Here is a 25320-nt window from a genome sequence, read left to right as displayed (position 1 = left end):
AGGAGAAGGTATTTGTGTGTGTTTGCTTTTGTATTGGAAGCATCTGTATGTGTAGGGGCTTTGTGCTGGGAGAAAACCTGAGCCCTGATTAGGGGGCGGGGCTTCACTGACTAGGGGTCCTATAAAGGGAGCAGCCAGTCAGGCAGCGGCACAGGAGCTAGCAAACAGAGCTGTAAACAGGGGAGTGTGAGTGGGAGTTCTGTTGGAGGAGAAGGTATTTGTGTGTGTATTTGGTTTTGTATTGGTAGTATCTGTATGTGTAGAGGCTTGGAGGGGCTTTGTGCTCGTAGAGAAGCTGAGCCCTGATTAGGGGGCGGGGCTTCACTGACTAGAGGTCCTATAAATGTAGCGGCCAGTCAGGCAGCAGCACAGACAGCTGCAGCGGCACAGGAGCTAGGAAACAGAGCTGTAAACAGGGCAGTTTTGCGTGGGAATTCTGTTGGAGGAGAAGATATTTGTGTGTGTGTGTGTTTGGTTTTGTATTGGTAATATCTGTATGTGTAGAGGCTTGGAGGGGCTTTGTGCTGGGAGAGAAGCTGAGCCCTGATTAGGGGGCGGGGCTTAACTGACGAGGGGTCCTATAAAGGGAGCAGCCCGTCAGGCAGCGACACAGACAGCTGCAGCGGTACAGGAGCTAGCAAACAGAGCTGTAAACAGGGGAGTTTGAGTGCGAGTTCTGTTGGAGGAGAAGGTATTTGTTTGTGTGTTTGGTTTTGTATTGGTAGTATCTGTATGTGTAGAGGCTTGGAGGGGCTTTGTGCTGGGAGCGAAGCTGAGCCTGATTAGGGGGCGGGGCTTCACTTACCAGGGGTCCTATAAAGGTAGCAGCCAGTCAGGCAGTGGCACAGGAATTTAGCAAACAGAGCTGTAAACAGGGGAGTTGGAGTGGGAGTTCTGTTGGAGGAGAAGGTATTTGTGTGTGTTTGGTTTTGTATTGGTAGCATATGAATGTGTAGGGGCTTTGTGCTGGGAGAGAAGCTGAGCCCTGATTAGGGGGCGGGGCTTCACTGACTAGGGGTCCTATAAAGGGAGCAGCCACTCAGGCGGCGGCACGGACAGCTGCAGCGGCACAGGAGCTAGCAAACAGAGCTGTAAACAGGGGAGTTTGAGTGGGAGTTCTGTTGGAGGAGAAGGTATTTGTGTGTGTTTGCTTTTGTATTGGAAGCATCTGTATGTGTAGGGGCTTTGTGCTGGGAGAAAACCTGAGCCCTGATTAGGGGGCGGGGCTTCCCTTACTAGGGGTCCTATAAAGGTTGCAGCCAGTCAGGCAGCGGCACAGACAGCTGCAGCGGCACAGGAGCTAGCAAACAGAGCTGTAAACAGGGGAGTTTGAGTGGGAGTTCTGTTGGAGGAGAAGATATTTGTGTGTGTTTGGTTTTGTATTGGTGGTATCTGTATGTGTAGAGGCTTGGAGGGGCTTTGTGCTGGGAGAGAAGCTGAGCCCTGATTAGGGGGCGGGGCTTCCCTGACTAGGGGTCCTATAAAGGTAGCAGCCAGTGAGGCAGCGGCACAGACAGCTGCAGTGGCACAGGAGCTTGCAAACTGAGCTGTAAACAGGGGACTTTGAGTGGGAGTTCTGTTGGAGGAGAAGGTATTTGTGTTTGGTTTTGTATTGGTAGTCTCTGTATGTGTAGGGGCTTGGAGGGACTTTGTGCTGGGAGAGAAGCTGATCCTTGATTAGGGGGCGGGGCTTCACTGACTAGGGGTCCTATAAAGGTAGCAGCCAGTCAGGCAGCGGCACAGACAGCTGCAGCGGCACAGGAGCTAGCAAACAGAGCTGTAAGCAGGGGAGTTTGAGAGGGTTTGTTGGAGGAGAAGGTATTTGTGTGTGTTTGGTTTTGTATTGGTAGTATCTGTATGTGTAGAGGCTTTGTGCTGGGAGAGAAGCTGAGCCCTGATTAGGGTGCAGGGCTTCACTGACCAGGGGTCCTATAAAGGTAGCAGCCAGTCAGGCAGCGGCACAGACAGCTGCAGCGCACAGGAGCTAGCAAACAGAGCAAAAAACAGGGGAGTTTGAGAGGGAGTTCTGTTGGAGGAGAAGGTATTTGTGTGTGTTTGGTTTTGTATTGGTAGTATCTGTATGTGTAGAGGCTTTGTGCTGGGAGAGAAGATGAGCCCTGATTAGGGGGCGGGGCTTCCCTGACTAGGGGTCCTATAAAGGTAGCAGCCAGTCAGGCAGCGGCACAGGAGCTAGCAAACAGAGCTGTAAACGGGAGTTTGAGTGGGAGTTCTGTTGGAGGAGAAGGCATTTGTGTGTGTATTTGGGTTTGTATTGGTGGTATCTGTGTGTGTAGAGGCTTGGAGGGGCTTTGTGCTGGGAGAGAGGATGAGCCCTGATTAGGGGGCGGGGCTTTGCTGACTAGGGGTCCTATGAAGGTAGCCGCCAGTCAGGCAGCGTCACAGACAGCTGCAGGGGCACAGGAGCTAGCAAACAGAGCTGTAAACAGGGGAGTTTGAGTAGGAGTTCTGTTGGAGGAGAAGGTATTTGTGTGTGTTTGGTTTTGTATTGGTAGTATATGTATGTGTAGAGGCTTGGAGGGGCTTTGTGCTGGGAGAGAAACTGAGCCCTGATTAGGGGGCGGGGCTTCACTGACTAGGGGTCCTCTAAAGGTAGCAGCCAGTCAGGCAGCGGCACAGGAGCTAGCAAACAGAGCTGTAAACAGGGGAGTTTGAGAGGGAGTTCTGTTGGAGGAGAAGGTATTTGTGTGTGTTTGGTTTTGTATTGGTAGTATCTGTATGTGTAGAGGCTTTGTGCTGGGAGAGAAGATGAGCCCTGATTAGGGGGCGGGCCTTCCCTGACTAGGGTTCCTATAAAGGTAGCAGCCAGTCAGGCAGCGGCACAGACAGCTTTAGCGGCACTGGAGCTTCCAAACTGAGCTGTAAACAGGGGAGGTTGAGAGGGAGTTCTGTTGGAGGAGAAGGTATTTGTGTGTGTTGGTTTTGTATTGGTAGTATCTGTATGTGTAGAGGCTTTGTGCTGGGAGAGAAGATGAGCCCTGATTAGGGGGCGGGGCTTCACTGACTAGGGGTCCTATAAAGGTAGCAGCCAGTCAGGCAGCGGCACAGACAGCTGCAGTGGCACAGGAGCTATCAAACAGAGCTGTAAACAGGGGAGTTTGAGTGGGAGATCTGCTGCAGTAGAAGGTATTTGTGTGTGTTTGGTTTTGTATTTGTAGTATCTGTATGTGTAGGGGCTTTGTCCTGGGAGAGAAGCTGAGCCCTGATTAGGGGGCGGGGCTTCGCTGACTAGGGGTCCTATAAAGGTAGCAGCCAGTCAGGCAGCGGCACAGGAGCTAGCAAACAGAGCTGTAAACAGGGGAGTGTGAGTGGGAGTTCTGTTGGAGGAGAAGGTATTTGTGTGTGTATTTGGTTTTGTATTGGTAGTATCTGTATGTGTAGAGGCTTGGAGGGGCTTTGTGCTCGTAGAGAAGCTGAGCCCTGATTAGGGGGCGGGGCTTCACTGACTAGGGGTCCTATAAATGTAGCGGCCAGTCAGGCAGCAGAACAGACAGCTGCAGCGGCACAGGAGCTAGGAAACAGAGCTGTAAACAGGGCAGTTTTGCGTGGGAATTCTGTTGGAGGAGAAGATATTTGTGTGTGTGTGTGTTTGGTTTTGTATTGGTAATATCTGTATGTGTAGAGGCTTGGAGGGGCTTTGTGCTGGGAGCGAAGCTGAGCCTGATTAGGGGGCGGGGCTTCACTTACCAGGGGTCCTATAAAGGTAGCAGCCAGTCAGGCAGTGGCACAGGAATTTTGCAAACAGAGCTGTAAACAGGGGAGTTTGAGTGGGAGTTCTGTTGGAGGAGAAGGTATTTGTGTGTGTTTGGTTTTGTATTGGTAGCATCTGAATGTGTAGGGGCTTTGTGCTGGGAGAGAAGCTGAGCCCTGATTAGGGGGCGGGGCTTCACTGACTAGGGGTCCTATAAAGGGAGCAGCCACTCAGGCGGCGGCACGGACAGCTGCAGCGGCACAGGAGCTAGCAAACAGAGCTGTAAACAGGGGAGTTTGAGTGGGAGTTCTGTTGGAGGAGAAGGTATTTGTGTGTGTTTGCTTTTGTATTGGAAGCATCTGTATGTGTAGGGGCTTTGTGCTGGGAGAAAACCTGAGCCCTGATTAGGGGGCGGGGCTTCACTGACTAGGGGTCCTATAAAGGGAGCAGCCAGTCAGGCAGGGGCACAGACAGCTGCAGCGGAACAGGAGCTAGCAAACAGAGCTGTAAACAGGGGAGTTTGATAGGGAGTTCTGTTGGAGGAGAAGGTATTTGTGTGTGTTTGGTTTTGTATTGGTAGTATCTGTATGAGTAGAGGCTTTGTGGGAGGAGAGAAGCTGAGCCCTGATTAGGGGCGGGGCTTCGCTGACTAGGGGCGTATGATTGTAGCAGCCAGTCAGGCAGCGTCACAGACAGCTGCAGGGGCACAGGAGCTAGCAAACAGAGCTGTAAACAGGGGAGTTTGAGTGGGAGTTCTGTTGGAGGAGAAGGTATTTTTGTGTGTTTGGTTTTGTATTGGAAGCATCTGTATGTGTACGGGCTTTGTGCTGGGAGAGAAGCTGAGCCCTGATTAGGGGGCGGGGCTTCACTGACTAGGGGTCCAATAAAGGGGTCAGCCAGTCAGGCGGCGGCACAGACATCTGCAGCGGCACAGGAGCTAGCAAACAGAGCTGTAAACAGGGGAGTTTGAGTGGGAGTTCTGTTGGAGGAGAAGGTATTTGTGTGTGTTTGGTTTTGTATTGGTAGTATCTGTATGTGTAGTGGCTTGGAGGGGCTTTGTGCTGGGAGAGAAGCTGAGCCCTGATTAGGGGGCGGGGCTTCACTGACGAGGGGTCCTATAAAGGGAGCAGCCCCTCAGGCAGCGACACAGACAGCTGCAGCGGTACAGGAGCTAGCAAACAGAGCTGTAAACAGGGGAGTTTGAGTGGGAGTTCTGTTGGAGGAGAAGGTATTTGTGTGTGTTTGGTTTTGTATTGGTAGTATCTGTATGTGTAGAGGCTTTGTGCTGGGAGAGAAGATGAGCCCTGATTAGGGGGCGGGACTTCACTGACTAGGGGTCCTATAAAGGTAGCAGCCAGTCAGGCAGCGGCACAGACAGCTGCAGTGGCACAGGAGCTATCAAACAGAGCTGTAAACAGGGGAGTTTGAGTGGGAGATCTGCTGCAGTAGAAGGTATTTGTGTGTGTTTGGTTTTGTATTTGTAGTATCTGTATGTGTAGGGGCTTTGTCCTGGGAGAGAAGCTGAGCCCTGATTAGGGGGCGGGGCTTCGCTGACTAGGGGTCCTATAAAGGTAGCAGCCAGTCAGGCAGCGGCACAGGAGCTAGCAAACAGAGCTGTAAACAGGGGAGTGTGAGTGGGAGTTCTGTTGGAGGAGAAGGTATTTGTGTGTGTATTTGGTTTTGTATTGGTAGTATCTGTATGTGTAGAGGCTTGGAGGGGCTTTGTGCTGGGAGAGAATCTGAGCCCTGATTAGGGGCGGGGCTTCACTGACTAGGGGTCCTATAAAGGTAGCAGCCAGTAAGGCAGCGGCACAGACAGCTGCAGCGGCACAGGAGCTAGCACACAGAGCTCTAAACAGGGGAGTTTGAGTGGGAGTTCTGTTGGAGGAGAAGGTATTTGTGTGTGCTTGGTTTTGTATTGGTAGTATCTGTATGTGTAGGGGCTTTGTGCTGGGAGAGAAGCTTAGCCCTGATTAGGGGGCGGGGCTTCACTGACGAGGGGTCCTATAAATGGAGCAGCCAGTCAGGCAGTGGCAAGGACAGCTGCAGTGGCACAGGAGCTTGCAAACTGAGCTGTAAACAGGGGACTTTGAGTTGGAGTTCTGTTGGAGGAGAAGGTATTTGTGTTTGGTTTTGTATTGGTAGTATCTGTATGTGTAGGGGCTTGGAGGGACTTTGTGCTGGGAGAGAAGCTGAGCCTTGATTAGGGGGCGGGGCTTCACTGACTAGGGGTCCTATAAAGGTAGCAGCCAGTCAGGCAGCGGCACAGACAGCTGCAGGGGCACAGTAGCTTGCAAACTGAGCTGTAAGCAGGGGAGTTTGAGAGGGTTTGTTGGAGGAGAAGGTATTTGTTTGTGTTTGGTTTTGTATTGGTAGTATCTGTATGTGTAGGGGCTTTTTGCTGGGAGAGAAGCTGAGCCCTGATTAGGGTGCAGGGCTTCACTGACCAGGGGTCCTATAAAGGTAGCAGCCAGTCAGGCAGCGGCACAGACAGCTGCAGGGGCACAGGAGCTTGCAAACTGAGCTGTAAGCAGGGGAGTTTGAGAGAGAGTTCTGTTGGAGGAGAAGGTATTTGTGTTTGTTTGGTTTTGTATTGGTAGTATCTGTATGTGTAGGGGCTTGGAGGGACTTTGTGCTGGGAGAGAAGCTGAGCCCTGATTAGGGGGCGGGTCTTCACTGACTAGGGGTCCTATAAAGGTAGAAGCCAGTCAGGCAGCGGCACAGACAGCTGCAGCGCACAGGAGCTAGCAAACAGAGCAAAAAACAGGGGAGTTTGAATGGGAGTTCTGTTGGAGGAGAAGGCATTTGTGTGTGTATTTGGGTTTGTATTGGTGGTATCTGTGTGTGTAGAGGCTTGGAGGGACTTTGTGCTGGGAGAGAAGCTGAGCCCTGATTAGGGGGCGGGGCTTCACTGACTAGGGGTCCTATAAAGGTAGAAGCCAGTCAGGCAGCGGCACAGACAGCTGCAGTGGCACAGGAGATAGCAAACAGGGCTGTAAACAGGGGAGTTTGAGTGGGAGTTCTGTTGGAGGAGAAGGTATTTGTGTGTGTTTGGTTTTGTATTGGTAGTATCTGTATGTGTAGAGGCTTTGTGCTGGGAGAGAAGATGAGCCCTGATTAGGGGGCGGGGCTTCCCTGACTAGGGGTCCTATAAAGGTAGCAGCCAGTCAGGCAGTGGCACAGACAGCTTTAGCGGCACTGGAGCTTCCAAACTGAGCTGTAAACAGGGGAGGTTGAGAGGGAGTTCTGTTGGAGGAGAAGGTATTTGTGTGTGTTTGGTTTTGTATTGGTAGTATCTGTATGTGTAGAGGCTTTGTGCTGGGAGAGAAGATGAGCCCTGATTAGGGGGCGGGGCTTCACTGACTAGGGGTCCTATAAAGGTAGCAGCCAGTCAGGCAGCGGCACAGACAGCTGCAGTGGCACAGGAGCTATCAAACAGAGCTGTAAACAGGGGAGTTTGAGTGGGAGTTCTGTTGGAGGAGAAGGTATTTGTGCGTGTATTTGGTTTTGTATTGGTAGTATCTGTATGTGTAGAGGCTTGGAGGGGCTTTCTGCTCGTAGAGAAGCTGAGCCCTGATTAGGGGGCGGGGCTTCACTGACTAGAGGTCCTATAAATTTAGCAGCCAGTCAGGCAGCAGCACAGACAGCTGCAGCGGCACAGGAGCTAGGAAACAGAGCTGTAGACAGGGGCGTTTGAGTGGGAGTTCTGTTGGAGGAGAAGGTATTTGTGTGTTTGGTTTTGTATTGATAGTATCTGTATGTGTAGAGGCTTGGAGGGGCTTTGTGCTGGGAGAGAAGCTGAGGCCTGATTAGGGGGCGGGGCTTCACTGACTAGGGGTCCTATAAAGGTAGCGGCACAGACAGCTGCAGCGGCACAGGAGCTAGGAAACAGAGCTGTAAACAGGGCAGTTTTGCGTGGGAATTCTGTTGGAGGAGAAGATATTTGTGTGTGTGTGTTTGGTTTTGTATTGGTAGTATCTGTATGTGTAGAGGCTTGGAGGGGCTTTGTGCTGGGAGAGAAGCTGAGCCCTGATTAGGGGGCGGGGCTTAACTGACGAGGGGTCCTATAAAGGGAGCAGCCCGTCAGGCAGCGACACAGACAGCTGCAGCGGTACAGGACCTAGCAAACAGAGCTGTAAACAGGGGAGTTTGAGTGGGAGTTCTGTTCGAGGAGAAGGTATTTGTGTGTGTGTTTGGTTTTGTATTGGTAGTATCTGTATGTGTAGAGGCTTGGAGGGGCTTTGTGCTGGGAGCGAAGCTGAACCTGATTAGGGGGCGGGGCTTCACTTACCAGGGGTCCTATAAAGGTAGCAGCCAGTCAGGCAGCGGCAGAGGAATTTAGCAAACAGAGCTGTAAACAGGGGAGTTTGAGTGGGAGTTCTGTTGGAGGAGAAGGTATTTGTGTGTGTTTGGTTTTGTATTGGTAGCATCTGTATGTGTAGGGGCTTTGTGCTGGGAGAGAAGCTGAGCCCTGATTAGGGGGCGGGGCTTCACTGACTAGGGGTCCTATAAAGGGAGCAGCCACTCAGGCGGCGGCACGGACAGCTGCAGCGGCACAGGAGCTAGCAAACAGAGCTGTAAACAGGGGAGTTTGAGTGGGAGTTCTGTTGGAGGAGAAGGTATTTGTGTGTGTTTGCTTTTGTATTGGAAGCATCTGTATGTGTAGGGGCTTTGTGCTGGGAGAAAACCTGAGCCCTGATTAGGGGGCGGGGCTTCACTGACTAGGGGTCCTATAAAGGGAGCAGCCAGTCAGGCAGGGGCACAGACAGCTGCAGCGGAACAGGAGCTAGCAAACAGAGCTGTAAACAGGGGAGTTTGAGAGGGAGTTCTGTTGGAGGAGAAGGTATTTGTGTGTGTTTGGTTTTGTATTGGTAGTATCTGTATGAGTAGAGGCTTTGTGCGAGGAGAGAAGCTGAGCCCTGATTAGGGGCGGGGCTTCGCTGACTAGCGGCGTATGATTGTAGCAGCCAGTCAGGCAGCGTCACAGACAGCTGCAGGGGCACAGGAGCTAGCAAACAGAGCTGTAAACAGGGGAGTTTGAGTGGGAGTTCTGTTGGAGGAGAAGGTATTTTTGTGTGTTTGGTTTTGTATTGGAAGCATCTGTATGTGTACGGGCTTTGTGCTGGGAGAGAAGCTGAGCCCTGATTAGGGGGCGGGGCTTCACTGACTAGGGGTCCAATAAAGGGGTCAGCCAGTCAGGCGGCGGCACAGACATCTGCAGCGGCACAGGAGCTAGCAAACAGAGCTGTAAACAGGGGAGTTTGAGTGGGAGTTCTGTTGGAGGAGAAGGTATTTGTGTGTGTTTGGTTTTGTATTGGTAGTATCTGTATGTGTAGAGGCTTGGAGGGGCTTTGTGCTGGGAGAGAAGCTGAGCCCTGATTAGGGGGCGGGGCTTCACTGACGAGGGGTCCTATAAAGGGAGCAGCCCCTCAGGCAGCGACACAGACAGCTGCAGCGGTACAGGAGCTAGCAAACAGAGCTGTAAACAGGGGACTTTGAGTGGGAGTTCTGTTGGAAGAGAAGGTATTTGTGTGTGTTTGGTTTTGTATTGGTAGTATCTGTATGTGTAGAGGCTTTGTGCTGGGAGAGAAGATGAGCCCTGATTAGGGGGCGGGACTTCACTGACTAGGGGTCCTATAAAGGTAGCAGCCAGTCAGGCAGCGGCACAGACAGCTGCAGTGGCACAGGAGCTATCAAACAGAGCTGTAAACAGGGGAGTTTGAGTGGGAGATCTGCTGCAGTAGAAGGTATTTGTGTGTGTTTGGTTTTGTATTTGTAGTATCTGTATGTGTAGGGGCTTTGTCCTGGGAGAGAAGCTGAGCCCTGATTAGGGGGCGGAGCTTCGCTGACTAGGGGTCCTATAAAGGTAGCAGCCAGTCAGGCAGCGGCACAGGAGCTAGCAAACAGAGCTGGAAACAGGGGAGTGTGAGTGGGAGTTCTGTTGGAGGAGAAGGTATTTGTGTGTGTATTTGGTTTTGTATTGGTAGTATCTGTATGTGTAGAGGCTTGGAGGGGCTTTGTGCTCGTAGAGAAGCTGAGCCCTGATTAGGGGGCGGGGCTTCACTGACTAGAGGTCCTATAAATGTAGCGGCCAGTCAGGCAGCAGCACAGACAGCTGCAGCGGCACAGGAGCTAGGAAACAGAGCTGTAAACAGGGCAGTTTTGCGTGGGAATTCTGTTGGAGGAGAAGATATTTGTGTGTGTGTGTGTTTGGTTTTGTATTGGTAATATCTGTATGTGTAGAGGCTTGGAGGGGCTTTGCGCTGGGAGAGAAGCTGAGCCCTGATTAGGGGGCGGGGCTTAACTGACGAGGGGTCCTATAAAGGGAGCAGCCCGTCAGGCAGCGACACAGACAGCTGCAGCGGTACAGGAGCTAGCAAACAGAGCTGTAAACAGGGGAGTTTGAGTGGGAGTTCTGTTGGAGGAGAAGGTATTTGTTTGTGTGTTTGGTTTTGTATTGGTAGTATCTGTATGTGTAGAGGCTTGGAGGGGCTTTGTGCTGGGAGCGAAGCTGAGCCTGATTAGGGGGCGGGGCTTCACTTACCAGGGGTCCTATAAAGGTAGCAGCCAGTCAGGCAGTGGCACAGGAATTTAGCAAACAGAGCTGTAAACAGGGGAGTTTGAGTGGGAGTTCTGTTGGAGGAGAAGGTATTTGTGTGTGTTTGGTTTTGTATTGGTAGCATCTGAATGTGTAGGGGCTTTGTGCTGGGAGAGAAGCTGAGCCCTGATTAGGGGGCGGGGCTTCACTGACTAGGGGTCCTATAAAGGGAGCAGCCACTCAGGCGGCGGCACGGACAGCTGCAGCGGCACAGGAGCTAGCAAACAGAGCTGTAAACAGGGGAGTTTGAGTGGGAGTTCTGTTGGAGGAGAAGGTATTTGTGTGTGTTTGCTTTTGTATTGGAAGCATCTGTATGTGTAGGGGCTTTGTGCTGGGAGAAAACCTGAGCCCTGATTAGGGGGCGGGGCTTCACTGACTAGGGGTCCTATAAAGGGAGCAGCCAGTCAGGCAGGGGCACAGACAGCTGCAGCGGAACAGGAGCTAGCAAACAGAGCTGTAAACAGGGGAGTTTGAGAGGGAGTTCTGTTGGAGGAGAAGGTATTTGTGTGTGTTTGGTTTTGTATTGGTAGTATCTGTATGAGTAGAGGCTTTGTGCGAGGAGAGAAGCTGAGCCCTGATTAGGGGCGGGGCTTCGCTGACTAGGGGCGTATGATTGTAGCAGCCAGTCAGGCAGCGTCACAGACAGCTGCAGGGGCACAGGAGCTAGCAAACAGAGCTGTAAACAGGGGAGTTTGAGTGGGAGTTCTGTTGGAGGAGAAGGTATTTTTGTGTGTTTGGTTTTGTATTGGAAGCATCTGTATGTGTACGGGCTTTGTGCTGGGAGAGAAGCTGAGCCCTGATTAGGGGGCGGGGCTTCACTGACTAGGGGTCCAATAAAGGGGTCAGCCAGTCAGGCGGCGGCACAGACATCTGCAGCGGCACAGGAGCTAGCAAACAGAGCTGTAAACAGGGGAGTTTGAGTGGGAGTTCTGTTGGAGGAGAAGGTACTTGTGTGTGTTTGGTTTTGTATTGGTAGTATCTGTATGTGTAGAGGCTTGGAGGGGCTTTGTGCTGGGAGAGAAGCTGAGCCCTGATTAGGGGGCGGGGCTTCACTGACGAGGGGTCCTATAAAGGGAGCAGCCCCTCAGGCAGCGACACAGACAGCTGCAGCGGTACAGGAGCTAGCAAACAGAGCTGTAAACAGGGGAGTTTGAGTGGGAGTTCTGTTGGAAGAGAAGGTATTTGTGTGTGTTTTGTTTTGTATTGGTAGTATCTGTATGTGTAGAGGCTTGGAGGGGCTTTGTGCTGGGAGAGAATCTGAGCCCTGATTAGGGGCGTTGCTTCACTGACTAGGGGTCCTATAAAGGTAGCAGCCAGTAAGGCAGCGGCACAGACAGCTGCAGCGGCACAGGAGCTAGCACACAGAGCTCTAAACAGGGGAGTTTGAGTGGGAGTTCTGTTGGAGGAGAAGGTATTTGTGTGTGCTTGGTTTTGTATTGGTAGTATCTGTATGTGTAGGGGCTTTGTGCTGGGAGAGAAGCTTAGCCCTGATTAGGGGGCGGGGCTTCACTGACGAGGGGTCCTATAAATGGAGCAGCCAGTCAGGCAGTGGCACAGACAGCTGCAGTGGCACAGGAGCTTGCAAACTGAGCTGTAAACAGGGGACTTTGAGTTGGAGTTCTGTTGGAGGAGAAGGTATTTGTGTTTGGTTTTGTATTGGTAGTATCTGTATGTGTAGGGGCTTGGAGGGACTTTGTGCTGGGAGAGAAGCTGAGCCTTGATTAGGGGGCGGGGCTTCACTGACTAGGGGTCCTATAAAGGTAGCAGCCAGTCAGGCAGCGGCACAGACAGCTGCAGCGGCCCAGGAGCTAGCAAACAGAGCTGTAAGCAGGGGAGTTTGAGAGAGAGTTCTGTTGGAGGAGAAGGTATTTGTGTTTGTTTGGTTTTGTATTGGTAGTATCTGTATGTGTAGGGGCTTGGAGGGACTTTGTGCTGGGAGAGAAGCTGAGCCCTGATTAGGGGGCGGGGCTTCACTGACTAGGGGTCCTATAAAGGTAGAAGCCAGTCAGGCAGCGGCACAGACAGCTGCAGCGCACAGGAGCTAGCAAACAGAGCAAAAAACAGGGGAGTTTGAATGGGAGTTCTGTTGGAGGAGAAGGCATTTGTGTGTGTATTTGGGTTTGTATTGGTGGTATCTGTGTGTGTAGAGGCTTGGAGGGACTTTGTGCTGGGAGAGAAGCTGAGCCCTGATTAGGGGGCGGGGCTTCACTGACTAGGGGTCCTATAAAGGGAGCAGCCAGTCAGGCAGCGGCACAGACAGCTGCAGTGGCACAGGAGATAGCAAACAGGGCTGTAAACAGGGGAGTTTGAGTGGGAGTTCTGTTGGAGGAGAAGGTATTTGTGTGTGTTTGGTTTTGTATTGGTAGTATCTGTATGTGTAGAGGCTTGGAGGGGCTTTGTGCTGGGAGAGAAACTGAGCCCTGATTAGGGGGCGGGGCTTCCCTGACTAGGGGTCCTATAAAGGTAGCAGCGAGTCAGGCAGCGGCACAGGAGCTAGCAAACAGAGCTGTAAACAGGGGAGTTTGAGAGGGAGTTCTGTTGGAGGAGAAGGTATTTGTGTGTGTTTGGTTTTGTATTGGTAGTATCTGTATGTGTAGAGGCTTTGTGCTGGGAGAGAAGATGAGCCCTGATTAGGGGGCGGGGCTTCCCTGACTAGGGGTCCTATAAAGGTAGCAGCCAGTCAGGCAGTGGCACAGACAGCTTTAGCGGCACTGGAGCTTCCAAACTGAGCTGTAAACAGGGGAGGTTGAGAGGGAGTTCTGTTGGAGGAGAAGGTGTTTGTGTGTGTTTGGTTTTGTATTGGTAGTATCTGTATGTTTAGAGGCTTTGTGCTGGGAGAGAAGATGAGCCCTGATTAGGGGGCGGGGCTTCATTGACTAGGGGTCCTATAAAGGTAGCAGCCAGTCAGGCAGCGGCACAGACAGCTGCAGTGGCACAGGAGCTATCAAACAGAGCTGTAAACAGGGGAGTTTGAGTGGGAGTTCTGTTGGAGGAGAAGGTATTTGTGCGTGTATTTGGTTTTGTATTGGTAGTATCTGTATGTGTAGAGGCTTGGAGGGGCTTTCTGCTCGTAGAGAAGCTGAGCCCTGATTAGGGGGCGGGGCTTCACTGACTAGAGGTCCTATAAATTTAGCAGCCAGTCAGGCAGCAGCACAGACAGCTGCAGCGGCACAGGAGCTAGGAAACAGAGCTGTAGACAGGGGCGTTTGAGTGGGAGTTCTGTTGGAGGAGAAGGTATTTGTGTGTTTGGTTTTGTATTGATAGTATCTGTATGTGTAGAGGCTTGGAGGGGCTTTGTGCTGGGAGAGAAGCTGAGGCCTGATTAGGGGGCGGGGCTTCACTGACTAGGGGTCCTATAAAGGTAGCGGCACAGACAGCTGCAGCGGCACAGGAGCTAGGAAACAGAGCTGTAAACAGGGCAGTTTTGCGTGGGAATTCTGTTGGAGGAGAAGATATTTGTGTGTGTGTGTTTGGTTTTGTATTGGTAGTATCTGTATGTGTAGAGGCTTGGAGGGGCTTTGTGCTGGGAGAGAAGCTGAGCCCTGATTAGGGGGCGGGGCTTAACTGACGAGGGGTCCTATAAAGGGAGCAGCCCGTCAGGCAGCGACAGAGACAGCTGCAGCGGTACAGGACCTAGCAAACAAAGCTGTAAACAGGGGAGTTTGAGTGGGAGTTCTGTTCGAGGAGAAGGTATTTGTGTGTGTGTTTGGTTTTGTATTGGTAGTATCTGTATGTGTAGAGGCTTGGAGGGGCTTTGTGCTGGGAGCGAAGCTGAGCCTGATTAGGGGGCGGGGCTTCACTTACCAGGGGTCCTATAAAGGTAGCAGCCAGTCAGGCAGCGGCAGAGGAATTTAGCAAACAGAGCTGTAAACAGGGGAGTTTGAGTGGGAGTTCTGTTGGAGGAGAAGGTATTTGTGTGTGTTTGGTTTTGTATTGGTAGCATCTGTATGTGTAGGGGCTTTGTGCTGGGAGAGAAGCTGAGCCCTGATTAGGGGGCGGGGCTTCACTGACTAGGGGTCCTATAAAGGGAGCAGCCACTCAGGCGGTGGCACGGACAGCTGCAGCGGCACAGGAGCTAGCAAACAGAGCTGTAAACAGGGGAGTTTGAGTGGGAGTTCTGTTTGAAGAGAAGGTATTTGTGTGTGTTTGGTTTTGTATTGGTAGTATCTGTATGTGTAGGGTCTTTGTGGTGTGAGAAAAGCTGAGCCCTCATTAGGGGGCGGGGCTTCACTGACTGGGGTCCTATAAAAGGAGCAGCCAGTCAGGCAGGGGCACAGACAGCTGCAGCGGCACAGGAGCTTGCAAACAGAGCTGTAAACAGGGGAGTTTGAGTGGGAGTTCTGTTGGAGGAGAAGGTATTTGTGTGTGTGTTTGGTTTTGTATTGGTGGTATCTGTATGTGTAGAGTCTTGGAGGGGCTTTGTGCTGGGAGAGAAGCTGAGTCCTGATTAGGGGGCGGGGCTTCACTGACGAGGGGTCCTATAAAGGGAGCAGCCAGTCAGGCAGCGACACAGACAGCTGCAGCGGTACAGGAGCTAGCAAACAGAGCTGTAAACACGGGAGTTTGAGTGGGACTTATGTTGGAGGAGAAGGTATTTGTGTGTGTGTTTGGTTTTGTATTGGTAGTATCTGTATGTGTAGAGGCTTTGTGCTGGAGAGAAGATGAGCCCTGATTAGGGGGCGGGCTTCACTGACTAGGGGTCCTATAAAGGTAGCGGCACAGACAGCTGCAGCGGCACAGGTGCTAGGAAACAGACCTGTAAACAGGGCAGTTTTGCGTGGGACTTCTGTTGGAGGAGAAGGTATTTCTGTGTGTGTTTGGTTTTGTATTGGTAGTATCTGTATGTGTAGAGGTTTGGAGGGGCTTTGTGCTGGGAGCGAAGCTGAGCCCTGATTAGGGGGCGGAGCTTCACTGACGAGAGGTCCTATAAAGGGAGCAGCCAGTCAGGCAGCGACACAGACAGCTGCAGCGGTACAGGAGCTAGCAAACAGAGCTGTAAACAGGGGAGTTTGAGTGGGAGTTCTGTTGGAGGAGAAGGTATTTTTGTGTGTTTGGTTTTGTATTGGAAGCATCTGTATGTGTAGGGGCTTTGTGCTGGGAGAGAAGCTGAGCCCTGATTAGGGGGCGGGGCTTCACTGACTAGGGGTCCTAAAAAGGTAGCAGCCAGTCAGGCAGCGGCACAGACAGCTGCACCGGCACAGGAGCGAGCAAACAGAGCTGTAAACAGGGGAGTTTGAGAGGGAGTTCTGTTGGAGGAGAAGGTATTTGTGTGTGTTTGGTTTTGTATTGGTAGTATCTGTATGTGTGGAGGCTTTGTGCTGGAGAGAATATGAGCCCTGATTAGGGGGCGGGCTTCACTGACTAGGGGTCCTATAAAGGTAGCAGCCAGTCAGGCAGTGGCACAGACAGCTTTAACGGCACTGGAGCTTCCAAACTGAGCTGTAAACAGGGGAGGTTGAGAGGGAGTTCTGTTGGAGGAGAAGGTATTTGTGTGTGTTTGGTTTTGTATTGGTAGTATCTGTATGTGTAGAGGCTTTGTGCTGGGAGAGAAGATGAGCCCTGATTAGGGGGCGGGGCTTCACTGACTAGGGGTCCTATAAAGGTAGCAGCCAGTCAGGCAGCGGCACAGACAGCTGCAGTGGCACAGGAGCTATCAAACAGAGCTGTAAACAGGGGAGTTTGAGTGGGAGTTCTGTTGGAGGAGAAGGTATTTGTGTGTGTATTTGGTTTTGTATTGGTAGTATCTGTATGTGTAGAGGCTTGGAGGGGCTTTCTGCTCGTAGAGAAGCTGAGCCCTGATTAGGGGGCGGGGCTTCACTGACTAGAGGTCCTATAAATGTAGCAGCCAGTCAGGCAGCAGCACAGACAGCTGCAGCGGCACAGGAGCTAGGAAACAGAGCTGTAGACAGGGGAGTTTGAGTGGGAGTTCTGTTGGAGGAGAAGGTATTTGTGTGTGTGTTTGGTTTTGTATTGGTAGTATCTGTGTAGAGGCTTGGAGGGGCTTTGTGCTGGGAGCGAAGCTGAGCCTGATTAGGGGGCGGGGCTTCACTTACCAGGGGTCCTATAAAGGTAGCAGCCAGTCAGGCAGCGGCAGAGGAATTTAGCAAACAGAGCTGTAAACAGGGGAGTTTGAGTGGGAGTTCTGTTGGAGGAGAAGGTATTTGTGTGTGTTTGGTTTTGTATTGGTAGCATCTGTATGTGTAGGGGCTTTGTGCTGGGAGAGAAGCTGAGCCCTGATTAGGGGGCGGGGCTTCACTGACTAGGGGTCCTATAAAGGGAGCAGCCACTCAGGCGGCGGCACGGACAGCTGCAGCGGCACAGGAGCTAGCAAACAGAGCTGTAAACAGGGGAGTTTGAGTGGGAGTTCTGTTTGAAGAGAAGGTATTTGTGTGTGTTTGGTTTTGTATTGGTAGTATCTGTATGTGTAGGGTCTTTGTGGTGTGAGAAAAGCTGAGCCCTCATTAGGGGGCGGGGCTTCACTGACTAGGGGTCCTATAAAGGGAGCAGCCAGTCAGGCAGGGGCACAGACAGCTGCAGCGGCACAGGAGCTTGCAAACAGAGCTGTAAACAGGGGAGTTTGAGTGGGAGTTCTGTTGGAGGAGAAGGTATTTGTGTGCGTGTTTGGTTTTGTATTGGTGGTATCTGTATGTGTAGAGGCTTGGAGGGGCTTTGTGCTGGGAGAGAAGCTGAGTCCTGATTAGGGGGCGGGGCTTCACTGACGAGGGGTCCTATAAAGGGAGCAGCCAGTCAGGCAGCGACACAGACAGCTGCAGCGGTACAGGAGCTAGCAAACAGAGCTGTAAACACGGGAGTTTGAGTGGGACTTCTGTTGGAGGAGAAGGTATTTGTGTGTGTGTTTGGTTTTGTATTGGTAGTATCTGTATGTGTAGAGGCTTGGAGGAGCTTTGTGCTGGGAGCGAAGCTGAGCCCTGATTAGGGGGCGGAGCTTCACTGACGAGGGGTCCTATAAAGGGAGCAGCCAGTCAGGCAGCGACACAGACAGCTGCAGCGGTACAGGAGCTAGCAAACAGAGCTGTAAACAGGGGAGTTTGAGAGGGAGTTCTGTTGGAGGAGAAGGTATTTGTGTGTGTTTGGTTTTGTATTGGTAGTATCTGTATGTGTAGAGGCTTTGTGCTGGAGAGAAGATGAGCCCTGATTAGGGGGCGGGCTTCACTGACTAGGGGTCCTATAAAGGTAGCAGCCAGTCAGGCAGCGGCACAGACAGCTGCAGTGGCACAGGAGCTAGCAAACAGAGCTGTAAACAGGGGAGTTTGAGTGGGAGTTCTGTTGGAGCAGAAGGTATTTGTGTGTGTTTGGTTTTGTATTGGTAGTATCTGTATGTGTAGAGGCTTGGAGGGGCTTTGTGCTGGGAGAGAAGCTGAGCCCTGATTAGGGGGCGGGGCTTCCCTGACTAGGGGTCCTATAAACGTACCAGCCAGTCAGGCAGCGGCACAGACAGCTGCAACGGCACTGGAGCTAGCAAATAGAGCTGTAAACAGGGGAGTTTGAGTGGGAGTTCAGTTTGAGGAGAAGGTATTTGTGTGTTTGGTTTTGTATTGGTAGTATCTGTATGTGTAGGGTCTTTGTGGTGTGAGAAAAGCTGAGCCCTCATTAGGGGGCGGGGCTTCACTGACTAGGGGTCCTATAAAGGGAGCAGCCAGTCAGGCAGGGGCACAGACAGCTGCAGCGGCACAGGAGCTTGCAAACAGAGCTGTAAACAGGGGAGTTTGAGTGGGAGTTCTGTTGGAGGAGAAGGTATTTCTGTGCGTGTTTGGTTTTGTATTGGTGGTATCTGTATGTGTAGAGGCTTGGAGGGGCTTTGTGCTGGGAGAGAAGCTGAGTCCTGATTAGGGGGCGGGGCTTCACTGACGAGGGGTCCTATAAAGGGAGCAGCCAGTCAGGCAGCGACACAGACAGCTGCAGCGGTACAGGAGCTAGCAAACAGAGCTGTAAACACGGGAGTTTGAGTGGGACTTCTGTTGGAGGAGAAGGTATTTGTGTGTGTGTTTGGTTTTGTATTGGTAGTATCTGTATGTGTAGAGGCTTGGAGGGGCTTTGTGCTGGGAGCGAAGCTGAGCCCTGATTAGGGGGCGGAGCTTCACTGACGAGGGGTCCTATAAAGGGAGCAGCCAGTCAGGCAGCGACACAGACAGCTGCAGCGGTACAGGAGCTAGCAAACAGAGCTGTAAACAGGGGAGTTTTAGTGGGAGTTCTGTTGGAGGAGAAGGTATTTTTGTGTGTTTGGTTTTGTATTGGAAGCATCTGTATGTGTAGGGGCTTTGTGCTGGGAGAGAAGCTGAGCCCTGATTAGGGGGCGGGGCTTCACTGACTAGGGGTCCTAAAAAGGTAGCAGCCAGTCAGGCAGCGGCACAGACAGCTGCAGCGGCACAGGAGCGAGCAAACAGAGCTGTAAACAGGGGAGTTTGAGAGGGAGTTCTGTTGGAGGAGAAGGTATTTGTGTGTGTTTGGTTTTGTATTGGTTGTATCTGTACGTGTGGAGGCTTTGTGCTGGGAGAGAAGCTGAGCCCTGATTAGGGGGCGGGGCTTCCCTGACTAGGGGTCCTAGAAAGGTACCAGCCAGTCAGGCAGCGGCACAGACAGCTGCAGCAGCACTGGAGCTAGCAAAAAGAGCTGTAAACAGGGGAGTTTGAGTGGGAGTTCTGTTGGAGCAGAAGGTATTTGTGTGTGTTTGGTTTTGCATTGGTAGTATCTGTATGTGTAGAGGCTTGGAGGGGCTTTGTGCTGGGAGAGAAGCTGAGCCCTGATTAGGGGGCGGGGCTTCACTGACTAGGGGTCCTATAAACGTACCAGCCAGTCAGGCAGCGGCACAGACAGCTGCAGCGGCACTGGAGCTAGCAAATAGAGCTGTAAACAGGGGAGTTTGAGTGGGAGTTCTGTTTGAGGAGAAGGTATTTGTGTGTTTGGTTTTGTATTGGTAGTATCTGTATGTGTAGGGGCTTTGTGCTGGGAGAAAACCTGAGCCCTGATTAGGGGGCGGGGCTTCACTGACTAGGGGTCCTATAAAGGGAGCAGCCAGTCAGGCAGGGGCACAGACAGCTGCAGCGGAACAGGAGCTAGCAAACAGAGCTGTAAACAGGGGAGGTTGAGTGGGAGTTCTGTTGGAGGAGAAGGTATTTGTGTGTGTTTGGTTTTGTATTGGTAGTATCTGTATGAGTAGAGGCTTTGTGCGAGGAGAGAAGCTGAGCCCTGATTAGGGGGCGGGGCTTCGCTGACCAGGGGTCGTATGATTGTAGCAGCCAGTCAGGCAGCGTCACAGACAGCTGCAGGGGCACAGGAGCTAGCAAACAGAGCTGTAAACAGGGGAGTTTGAGTGGGAGTTCTGTTGGAGGAGAAGGTATTTGTGTGTGTTTGGTTTTGTATTGGAAGCATCTGTATGTGTAGGGGCTTTGTGCTGGGAGAGAAGCTGAGCCCTGATTAGGGGGCGGGGCTTCCCTGACTAGGGGTCCTATAAAGGTACCAGCCAGTCAGGCAGCGGCACAGACAGCTTCAGCGGCACTGGAGCTAGCAAATAGAGCTGTAAACAGGGGAGTTTGAGTGGGAGTTCTGTTTGAGGAGAAGGTATTTGTGTGTGTTTGGTTTTGTATTGGTAGTATCTGTATGTGTAGGGTCTTTGTGCTGGGAGAAAAGCTGAGCCCTGATTAGGGGGCGGGGCTTCGCTGACTAGGTGTCGTATGATTGTAGCAGCCAGTCTGGCAGCGTCACAGACAGCTGCAGGGGCACAGGAGCTAGCAAACAGAGCTGTAAACAGGGGAGTTTGAGTGGGAGTTCTCTTGGAAGAGAAGGTATTTGTGTGTCTTTGGTTTTGTATTGGTAGTATCTGTATGTGTAGGGTCTTTGTGCTGGGAGAAAAGCTGAGCCCTGATTAGGGGGCGGGGCTTCACTGACTAGGGGTCCTATAAAGGGAGCAGCCACTCAGGCGGCGGCACGGACAGCTGCAGCGGCACAGGAGCTAGCAAACAGAGCTGTAAACAGGGGAGTTTGAGTGGGAGTTCTGTTTGAAGAGAAGGTATTTGTGTGTGTTTGGTTTTGTATTGGTAGTATCTGTATGTGTAGGGTCTTTGTGGTGTGAGAAAAGCTGAGCCCTCATTAGGGGGCGGGGCTTCACTGACTAGGGGTCCTATAAAAGGAGCAGCCAGTCAGGCAGGGGCACAGACAGCTGCAGCGGCACAGGAGCTTGCAAACAGAGCTGTAAACAGGGGAGTTTGAGTGGGAGTTCTGTTGGAGGAGAAGGTATTTGTGTGTGTGTTTGGTTTTGTATTGGTGGTATCTGTATGTGTAGAGGCTTGGAGGGGCTTTGTGCTGGGAGAGAAGCTGAGTCCTGATTAGGGGGCGGGGCTTCACTGACGAGGGGTCCTATAAAGGGAGCAGCCAGTCAGGCAGCGACACAGACAGCTGCAGCGGTACAGGAGCTAGCAAACAGAGCTGTAAACACGGGAGTTTGAGTGGGACTTCTGTTGGAGGAGAAGGTATTTGTGTGTGTGTTTGGTTTTGTATTGGTAGTATCTCTATGTGTAGAGGCTTGGAGGGGCTTTGTGCTGGGAGCGAAGCTGAGCCCTGATTAGGGGGCGGAGCTTCACTGACGAGGGGTCCTATAAAGGGAGCAGCCAGTCAGGCAGCGACACAGACAGCTGCAGCGGTACAGGAGCTAGCAAACAGAGCTGTAAACAGGGGAGTTTGAGTGGGAGTTCTGTTGGAGGAGAAGGTATTTTTGTGTGTTTGGTTTTGTATTGGAAGCATCTGTATGTGTAGAGGCTTTGTGCTGGAGAGAAGATGAGCCCTGATTAGGGGGCGGGCTTCACTGACTAGGGGTCCTATAAAGGTAGCAGCCAGTCAGGCAGCGGCACAGACAGCTGCAGTGGCACAGGAGCTAGCAAACAGAGCTGTAAACAGGGGAGTTTGAGTGGGACTTCTGTTGGAGGAGAAGGTATTTGTGTGTGTGTTTGGTTTTGTATTGGTAGTATCTGTATGTGTAGAGGCTTGGAGGGGCTTTGTGCTGGGAGCGAAGCTGAGCCCAGATTAGCGGGCGGAGCTTCACTGACTAGGGGTCCTATAAAGGTAGCAGCCAGTCAGGCAGCGGCACAGGAATTTAGCAAACTGAGCTGTACACAGGGGAGTTTGAGTGGGAGTTCTGTTGGAGGAGAAGGTATTTGTGTGTGTTTGGTTTTGTATTGGTAGTATCTGTATGTGTAGAGGCTTTGTGCTGAGAGAGAAGATGAGCCCTGATTAGGGGGCGGGGCTTCACTGACTAGGGGTCCTATAAAGGGAGCAGCCAGTCAGGCAGCGACACAGACAGCTGCAGCGGTACAGGAGCTAGCAAACAGAGCTTTAAACGGGGTAGTTTGAGTGGGAGTTCTGTTGGAGGAGAAGGTATTTGTGTGTGTTTGGTTTTGTGTTGGTGGTATCTGTATGTGTAGGGGCTTTGTGCTGGGAGAGAAGCTGAGCCCTGATAAGGGGGCGGGGCTTCACTGACAAGGGGTCCTATAAAGGTAGCAGCCAATCAGGCAGCGGCACAGGAGCTAGCACACAGAGCTGTAAACAGGGGAGTTTGAGTGGGAGTTCTGTTGGAGGAGAAGGTATTTGTGTGTGTGTTTGGTTCTGTATTGGTAGTATCTGTATGTGTAGACGCTTGGAGGGGCTTTGTGCTGGGAGCGAAGCTGAGCCCTGATTAGGGGGCGGGGCTTCACTGACTGGGGTCCTATAAAGGTAGCAGCCAGTCAGGCAGCGGCACAGACAGCTGCAGCAGCACTGGAGCTAGCAAACAGAGCTGTAAACAGGGGAGTTTGAGTGGGAGTTCTGTTGGAGGAGAAGGTGTTTGTGTGTGTTTGGTTTTGTATTGGTTGTATCTGTACGTGTGGAGGCTTTGTGCTGGGAGAGAAGCTGAGCCCTGATTAGGGGGCGGGGCTTCCCTGACTAGGGGTCCTAGAAAGGTACCAGCCAGTCAGGCAGCGGCACAGACAGCTGCAGCAGCACTGGAGCTAGCAAACAGAGCTGTAAACAGGGGAGTTTGAGTGGGAGTTCTGTTGGAGGAGAAGGTGTTTGTGTTTGTTTGGTTTTGTATTGGTAGTATTTGTATGTGTACAGGCTTGGAGGGGCTTTGTGCTGGGAGAGAAGCTGAGCCCTGATTAGGGGGCGGGGCTTCCCTGACTAGGGGTCCTATAAAGGTACCAGCCAGTCAGGCAGCGGCACAGACAGCTGCAGCGGCACTGGAGCTAGCAAATAGAGCTGTAAACAGGGGAGTTTGAGTGGGAGTTCTGTTGGAGGAGAAGGTATTTGTGTGTGTGTTTGGTTTTTTATTGGTGGTATCTGTATGTGTATAGGCTTGGAGGGGCTTTGTGCTGGGAGAGAAGCTGAGCCCTGATTAGGGGGCGGGGCTTCGCTGACTAGGGGTCGTATGATTGTAGCAGCCAGTCAGGCAGCGTCACAGACAGCTGCAGGGGCACAGGAGCTAGCAAACAGAGCTGTAAACAGGGTAGTTTGAGTTGGAGTTCTGTTGGAGGAGAAGGTATTTGTGTGTGTTTGGTTCTGTATTGGTAGTATCTGTATGTGTAGACGCTTGGAGGGGCTTTGTGCTGGGAGCGAAGCTGAGCCCAGATTAGGGGGCGGGGCTTCACTGACTAGGGGTCCTATAAAGGTAGCAGTCAGTCAGGCAGCGGCACAGACAGCTGCAGCGGCACAGGAGCTAGCAAACAGAGCTGTAAACAGGGGAGTTTGAGTGGGAGTTCTGTTGGAGGAGAAGGTATTTGTGTGTGTTTGGTTTTGTATTGGTAGTATCTGTATGTGTAGGGGCTTTTTGCTGGGAGAGAAGCTGAGCCCTGATTAGGGGGCGGGGCTTTACTGACTAGGGGTCCTATAAAGGTAGCAGTCAGTCAGGCAGCGGCACAGACAGCTGCAGCGGCACAGGAGCTAGCAAACAGAGCTGTAAACAGCGGAGTTTGAGAGGGAGTTCTGTTGGAGGAGAAGGTATTTGTGTGTGTTTGGTTTTGTATTGGTAGTATCTGTATGTGTAGAGGCTTTTGCTGGGAGAGAAGATGGGCCCTGATTAGGGGGCGGGGCTTCCCTGACTAGGGGTCCTATCAAGGTAGCAGCCAGTCAGGCAGCGGCACAGGAGCTAGCAAACAGAGCTGTAAACGGGAGTTTGAGTGGGAGTTCTGTTGGAGGAGAAGGCATTTGTGTGTGTATTTGGGTTTGTATTGGTGGTATCTGTGTGTGTAGAGGCTTGGAGGGGCTTTGTGCTGGGAGAGAAGCTGAGCCCTGATTAGGGGGCGGGGCTTCGCTGACTAGGGGTCCTATGAAGGTAGCCGCCAGTCAGGCAGCGTCACAGACAGCTGCAGGGGCACAGGAGCTAGCAAACAAAGCTGTAAACAGGGGAGTTTGAGTGGGAGTTCTGTTGGAGGAGAAGGTATTTGTGTGTGTTTGGTTTTGTATTGGTAGTATCTGTATCTGTAGGGGCTTTGTGCTGGGAGAGAAGCTGAGCCCTGATAGGGGGCGGGGCTTCACTGACTAGGGGTCCTATAAAGGGAGCAGCCAGTCAGGCGGCGGCACGGACAGCTGCAGCGGCACAGGAGCTAGCAAACAAAGCTGTAAACAGGGGAGTTTGAGTGGGAGTTCTGTTGGAGGAGAAGGTATTTGTGTGTGTTTGGTTTTGTATTGTTAGTATCTGTATGTGTAGGGGCTTTGTGTTGGGAGAGAAGCTGAGCCCTGATTAGGGGGCGGGGCTTCCCTGACTAGGGGTCCTATAAAGGTAGCAGCCAGTCAGGCAGAGGCACAGACAGCTGCAGCGGCACAGGAGCTAGCAAATAGAGCTGTAAACAGGGGAGTTTGAGTGGGAGTACTGCTGGAGTAGAAGGTATTTGTGTGTGTTTGGTTTGTATTGGCAGTATCTGTATGTGTAGGGGCTTTGTGCTGGGAGAGAAGCTGAGTCCTGATCAGGGGGCGGGGCTTCCCTGACTAGGGGTCCTATAAAGGTAGCAGCCAGTCAGGCAGCGGCACAGGAGCTAGCAAACAGAGCGGTAAACAGGGGAGTTTGAGTGGGAGTTCTGTTGGAGGAGAAGGTATTTGTGTGTGTTTGGTTTTGTATTGGTAGTATCTGTATGTGTAGAGGCTTGGAGGGGCTTTGTGCTGGGAGAGAAGCTGAGCCCTGATTAGGGGGCGGGGTTCACTGACGAGGGGTCCTATAAAGGGAGCAGCCCCTCAGGCAGCGACACAGACAGCTGCAGCGGTACAGGAGCTAGCAAACAGAGCTGTAAACAGGGGAGTTTGAGTGGGAGTTCTGTTGGAGGAGAAGGTATTTGTGTGTGTTTGGTTTTGTATTGGAAGCATCTGTATGTGTAGGGGCTTTGTGCTGGGAGAGAAGCTGAGCCCTGATTAGGGGGCGGGGCTTCCCTGACTAGGGGTCCTATAAAGGTACCAGCCAGTCAGGCAGCGGCACAGACAGCTGCAGCGGCACTGGAGCTAGCAAATAGAGCTGTAAACAGGGGAGTTTGAGTGGGAGTTCTGTTTGAGGAGAAGGTATTTGTGTGTGTTTGGTTTTGTATTGGTAGTATCTGTATGTGTAGGGTCTTTGTGCTGGGAGAAATGCTGAGCCCTGATTAGGGGGCGGGGCTTCGCTGACTAGGGGTCGTATGATTGTAGCAGCCAGTCTGGCAGCGTCACAGACAGCTGCAGGGGCACAGGAGCTAGCAAACAGAGCTGTAAACAGGGGAGTTTGAGTGGGAGTTCTCTTGGAAGAGAAGGTATTTGTGTGTGTTTGGTTTTGTATTGGTAGTATCTGTATGTGTAGGGTCTTTGTGCTGGGAGAAAAGCTGAGCCCTGATTAGGGGGCGGGGCTTCACTGACTAGGGGTCCTATAAAGGGAGCAGCCACTCAGGCGGCGGCACGGACAGCTGCAGCGGCACAGGAGCTAGCAAACAGAGCTGTAAACAGGGGAGTTTGAGTGGGAGTTCTGTTGGAGGAGAAGGTATTTGTGTGTGTGTTTGGTTTTGTATTGGTGGTA

This window comes from Lepidochelys olivacea (assembly GCF_965140295.1).
Source record: "Lepidochelys olivacea isolate rLepOli2 genome assembly, chromosome: 21".
Taxonomy (NCBI): Eukaryota; Metazoa; Chordata; order Testudines; family Cheloniidae; genus Lepidochelys; species Lepidochelys olivacea.
This window is presented reverse-complemented; position numbering follows the sequence as displayed.